Source organism: Tachypleus tridentatus, unplaced genomic scaffold (assembly GCF_004210375.1).
Source record: "Tachypleus tridentatus isolate NWPU-2018 unplaced genomic scaffold, ASM421037v1 Hic_cluster_2, whole genome shotgun sequence".
Lineage (NCBI taxonomy): Eukaryota > Metazoa > Arthropoda > Merostomata > Xiphosura > Limulidae > Tachypleus > Tachypleus tridentatus.
In genome coordinates this window covers 23,292,541-23,299,519 of record NW_027467782.1, presented here as the reverse complement: position 1 = coordinate 23,299,519, position 6,979 = coordinate 23,292,541, and positions in this window count along the sequence as shown.

Below are 6,979 nucleotides of genomic sequence, written 5' to 3'. Positions count from 1 at the left end.
CCAAAGAATGACAAGTATTCTCATACTGATTCATCGGTTGTTAACAGTAAAGTATTACCATGTTGTTTCAGGTGTAAAATATTTGAGTTTTCTTACGTGGTGACATGGAAGAATTAGCCCCACAAAATGGAAAGAATGACAAAATATTTTCTTGTCTTAACACTTTTGTGTTTGTGTTTTCTTATAGCAAAGCTACATCGGACTATCTGTTGAGTCCATCGAACCCCTGATTTTAGCATTGTAACTCCGTAGACTTTCCACTGTAACAGCGGGAGACAACACTTTTGTTCAGTACTGTAATTGAATACTTGTTAGATATGATTTTGGTTTGTTTTGTTTTAAATTTCACGCAAAGCTACTCTCTGCACTAGCCATCCCTAATTTAGCAGTGCAAAAATAGAGGGAAGGCAGCTAGTCACCACTAACCACCGCCAACTCTTGGGCTACTCTTTTATTAACGAATAGTGTGATTAGTCGTAACATTATAACGTCCCCACGACTGAAAGGGCGAGCATGTTTGGTGTGATGGGGATTCGAACCCACGATCTTCAGATTGCGAGTCGAGTGCCTTAACCGCCTGGCCATGCTGTGCTCACTCGGGAGTTACAAATTTACATAAAATTTAGAGATTTATAGAAATATCTGAGACAAAACAGAAAGAACGATAACACCCAGAACAATATTTATTAGAAATACAGGGTTTTCGGAAAGTCACTGTGCACTTATATATTTATTAACAGACATGTTTCAATATCGAATAGGAGGTAAATATGAATGATAATTGCAAAAAATGTTGAAAGTGACCCCCGTTGGCATCAATACAGGCTTGGATCCTTCTTATTTTGTTTCTAAACACCGCTATCAGTTGCTGGCTTGAAATAGACTGAATGAATGCTGTTATCGCTGTTTTCAAAACTACACAGTGACTTTCCGAACACCCTGTATAATCTCACAAAAAAAGCAAATTACAATTGTAGTGTGTTGTAAAATAGAAGGAAAGATAGTTTCACTTGATAACGAACCAGTAGACAGTAGAGATCAAACTTTAACAGAAACTGAAGGACGGTCTTTAACAGGATAATTACAATGTGGTTGGCACAGAGAAATAGCAAGCTTTTCGTGGAACTGTTGACAGTTTAATCCACACTGAAATACAAGGATGAAGGTAATATTGACAACAGTAAGATACACATTTAGTACGAAGTAATCCAAATGGGTGTATAGCCACTATAAAACTACCACTGACAACAGGTGACAGGATGAAAGGTTTTAAGTGGACAATGAAACACACACAACGAGATGACCAAAGTTAGAAACGTGTACTTTTAGCAGGTGCATTCTATATCGAATTATCTGGTAAGGATGAAAGACATTTTGTTTGATGGGATAGAGAAAAATGGATCAATGAAATATTCACAACAATGGTTTGGATTTCACAATTAACATGTTTTACGCTGAATAGGCTTATATAAAAACTGAGAAAGTTAATTAAAAGGCTTAGCTGAACTGTGGAGAGTAACACGGGACATTTGTAACGATAATCCAAATTACATATTGACAAACGGTAGAGCAGCATGAGAAAACGGTGTGATGTTTCATGTGATGAGAAGGTCTCACATCAAAATGGTAATCACGCCCCTCGTCATGTTGACAAAACGTTAAAATCCCTTCACTATTGATCTCTTTTAGTAGGATGGTCAAATTCCTGAACTCTTTATGGTTATTATTCTGTTAAAGATCTCAATGCCGTAAGATAAACCAGATAGTAAAACTTGTGTCTATAAAGATAGTAACGAAGATGGTACACTACATGGAAATTTCTAAAAACGCTTTATCAAAAGTATAGCATCTTTTTACGCAGTTATTTCATGACTTCCTTATATAGAAAAAAAGATTTTCCTTTCTCTCCTATTACACTATTTTTTCTAGTGATGGTGAGCTTTTGGTAAGATAACACTGGTATTGTGGTAAAACTTTCTTTTGGAATACTTAAATTCTTTTTTTCTCTCAATCTTATCTTAATCATTGGGATAAAATATTATGGTATGGAAATCTATACTCTAACATACTCCATTGATAATTAGAGAGTTAAACAGCAGTATCGAATCATATGGCATGGTAATCTATACTTTAACATACTCCATTAATAGGTAGAGAGTTAGACAGTAGGATAAAATCATATGGTATGGTGATCTATACTCTAACACACCCATAAAATAGCAATGGGTGGTAAGCAGTGTCAGAAAAGTCCCTAGTAACGGGGGGTAAGCAGTGGGGAAATGTCCCAAGCAACAAGTAGATAAGCAGTGGGGGAAATGCCCCTAGCAATGGAGGTAAGTTGTGGTGGAAATGTCTCTAGTATCGGGAGTAAGCTGTGTGTCAAATGGCCCAAGCAACGGGCGGGTATCAGCGGGGGAAATGTCCCAAGCAACAGTGAGGTAAGCAGTGAGGGAAATTCCCTGAAAACGGGGGTAAGCAATGGGATGTCCCTAACAACGGGGGGTAAGCAGTGTCGGAAAAGTCCCTACCAACGGGGAATAAGCAGTGTCGGAAATGTCCCTAGCAATGGGGGGTAAGCAGTGTCGAAAATGTCCCTAGCAACGGGGTAAGCAATTTTGGAAATGTCCCTTGAAACGGGGGGTAAGCAGTATTGGAAATCTCCCAAGCAACATTTGGGTAAGAAGTGTTGGAAATGTACCAAGCAACGAGTGGTTAAGCACTGTTGTAAATGTCTCTAGCATCGGGGAATAAGCAGTGATGATGATGATGATACTAATGATGATGATACCACTGATGATAATGATGATAACGACACTAATGATGATGATGATGATACCACTGATGATAATGATGATAACGACACTAATGATGATGATACTACTGATGATGATGATCATGATGATACTATGATGATGATGATGATGATGATGATGATGATATGATGATGATGATGATGATGATGATGATGATGATAATGATGATAATACCATGATGATGATACCATGATGATGATACCACTGATGATGATGATGATGATACTGATGATGATGATGATGATACCAATGATACTAATGATGATGATGATGATACCATGATGATGATGATGATACCACTGATGATAATGATGATAACGATACTAATTATGATAATGATGATGATACCATTGATAATAATGATGATGACACCAATAATGATGATGATGATACAAAAGTTAATAATGATGATGATGATACAAAAGATAATAATGATGATGATGATATGATATTAATGATGATGATAATGATGATGATACAAAAAATAATAATAATGATGATGATGATACAAAAAGATAATAATGATGATGATGATGATGATATTAATGATGATACTAATGATGATGATACAAAAGATAATAATGATGATGATGATGATGATATTAATGATGATACTAATGATGGTGATGATACTTGATCGTCAGCTTTTAGATTATTATAATCAAATCACAAGGGTGCCAGCTCTTAGACTATAATAATTACATCACTTGACCGTCAGCTTTTAGACTATTATAATCAAATCACATGACTACCAACTCTTGGACTATTATGATTACATCATTTGACCATCACTCTTACGGTATACTGAAAACCACAAAGTGCTTGCGCCATTTGTTTCTGCAATGGGATGCGAACCACGGATCCACAATCCAACACGTTAAGTGCTAAATCACATCCTGCCCAGAGAGAACGAGCGAGCCACATAAGAGGAAAAATGTGCTTGAGTAAAAGACAAATGTTGGAAGAGAATTCTTCTTTAGATACGATGTGTTTTGTCTACATTTATATTGCATTAAAATATTGTAAATAAACAATGTATATCAAAACTTTGTTTTCTGATGTCATTTGTGTTATTTATACGATAAAACTTAAATCATCAATCTCATACACTGGCACAGTTTTCTTTATTCTTATACAAGACGGTAGAGTACGTTTTGACACCGGAAATCCGATAAATATCTTTAATGGTTCATGTGCAACATGTGTGTTTCACACGTCTCACGCTACTGTTTAAAATAGCAATATTTAGAATGTGAAATTATATTGAAAATTGCTTCGGTCACGGATGACGTTATTCACAGTTCTTGCTCCTAAAGGACAAGAAAGGATGTTTAGTTACGTACAGGAGAAAGTTATTCGTCAAGAAGAAAATGATCGAAAAAGTGCATTGATTGTCTACCGAGAAACCACGATAGCTCAGAAGAGAGTTTTAATATCAATAACAGTGGTTGTACACGCACGACACAACCTCGGACATGCGCATTTTATTTCACAGAAGATGTTTATCTTCTGTTTACTTACGAAAGCTTAAAGAAATTTAGGTGTATGTTTTTTTGACAACACTGGGAAAAGTCGGCTATTTCTATAATTCGTTTTTGGTTTGTTTGTTTTTTTGACAAACTTCAGAAACATTTCTATCTTAAAAATCTAACCGCGTCTTGACCATTTGGCACGATCGCGAAATCTAATATAAGAATCAGAGTACTTTATTTCTATGAGGGAGTTAATGTGGACAACATTACATTCAAGAAAGTGGCGCCACAATAAAGATTTTCTATCAGAAATTGGGTCAAAGATCAAACTGTTTCAGGTCAACACTACATTCCAAAAAGGTGGTGCGGTAATACAGATTACCTATTAGAGATTGGGTCAAAGATAAAATATTTCGGGTCAACATGACATTCGAGAAAGGTGGCGTCACAGTAAAATTTCCTGTTAGAGATTAGGTCAAAGTTAAAACTGTCTCAACGATTTCCGCTTCGCGCCGCCGTTTCATTTCTGTATGAGAAGTTAAAGTTTAACGTGATCATAAAAGATATTGTGTAGAAAAACCCAGACTAACTTTCGGTTGGGACAAGTTCTTTTGTTGAAGACTACAGCAATAATTATGATCTCCACGCCCCACAGGTTTATAACCAATGTCACTCCCTTGAATTAACTCTAGTAACACTCAACAAGCGTGTTAAGGCGTGCGACTTGTAATCTGAAGGTCGTGGTTTCGCATCCCCGTCGCGCCAAACATGCTCGCTCTTTCAGCCGTAGGGCGTTAAAATGTAAGGGTCAGTATTTGTTGGTAAAAGAGTAGCTCAAGAGTTGGCGGTGGGTGGTGATGACTAGCTGCCTTCCCTTTAGTCTTACACTGCTAAATTAGGGGCCCTCGAGTAGCTTTGCGCGAAATTCAAAAATGAACAAACACTCAACAATGTTTAACCTCCAGAACAGTATAATTATTCTTAATACACTCCAACAAATAATATCAACAAAAGAGTGTCTTTCAGAGCTCAACCTGTGTTATAGCAGAAACAATCATATTGTAGTGTCTTTCAGAACAATTACTGGTGATTTTAACAGGGGCGTTTCGGATGAGAAACTTTTTACAACAAACGTGAGCAAACAAGTTGTAATGAGTGTCATTGTAAATATACGTTTTACTCAAGCACGTGAATATTGTATGCGTACTCTCAGTTTGTGTATACAAATATTTCTACAATAAATTTTAAAATTATAATCACTGCCGTATAACTCTGTTTTACACAAGGAAATCAGGAAGGTTTTACCTAAGATTAAAAGAGAAGAGAAAATGTAATATTTCGTTTTTAAAAACAACATATTTTGATTGATGTGTAGCTACGCCTTCTCCGACCTCTTTCGTTTAACATTTTATTGCCTTGTAACTAGGCCTGTTGCCGGGAGTGTAGGTGTGTCATAATTATTTTGTTCGAGTCAAAATGTTGGTTGTATTTCTGTTTGTATTTATTATATGTGTGTATTGCATGCGACTCCCACGTGGTTAATGTCGTATCCTAAACTTAGTGTTAAGTTTTTTACAGAGAGCTTTCGCTCTAGCTTGTGAGTATTGAATATAATGATCATGCGGCCGTGCTTCTAATTCCCTAAGTAATCTTGCCCCTGTGAAAAATTTTTGGTGACCCCTGAGCTAGAAACAAACAGAAATACAACCAACATTTTATTTACCAAAAGGTTATCAAAGAAGGTGACATTAGCAAAACAATTGTCATATCGCACATAGTGAGTACATATCTAAATTTCACTAAGCTGCAAAAAAGTTAGTGAGATTTATGAAATTGGCGTTTGGCTTTTAAAATATCTTCAATGTTTGGTTCTGAATTGCTGCATTGAATCATTAGAATTGCTTTCAAATGTTCATCAGTCAACCTTGATCGACGTACCGACATCACATACTTCATTTTGAAAATGCTTATTCACAGACATAAGTTGTTCCGCACATTCATGCCATACCAGATTCGTACTGCTTCAGCTTTGGAAAATCATCATCAGGTATGCAGCTGTAAAATGCAATAAGTTGCTTCTCTCTGTGTTTTGCTTTCAACAAGTCATTTCCTTGCAAATCGATGACCTCCAGCTGAAGTTCCACTGGCACGTCATCAATGACACAATCAAAAAGAATTTTGAAAAAGGAGAACGTCACTTTCGATTCTGTCGAGATCCAAAATCTCTCTAAAATGCTTATTTAAATCACCAATAATCTTTTCTGAAACTCCAGGTTGACATCTTCTGTGATTCCAGCATGAAACTCATTGAAACACTAAAATGAGAGAGGTTCCTCCTTCCAAATGTGCTTCAAACAATGACAGCTTTCTCCAAAATCCTTTAATGATTCTATAGAGAACACAGGCAAAGTTATTCTCACCCTGAAGTTTCAAGTTCAATTCATTCATGTGATGTCAATCAAAATTGACAACTTTGACAACCAGGTTGGATCCGACAGAAGTGGATCGGCTCTATATTTCTCGATAAAATTATATCTATTTCTCTTCTCAGCTTATAAAAACGAGACAAGACGTTACCGCAGCTGAGCCACCTCACCGCCGTGTGATAAGGCAAGTCACAGAAATCCGAATCAATTTCTTCAAGAAACACCTTGAACTGGCGATGATTAAGTGCATGACTCCGAATGAAATTCA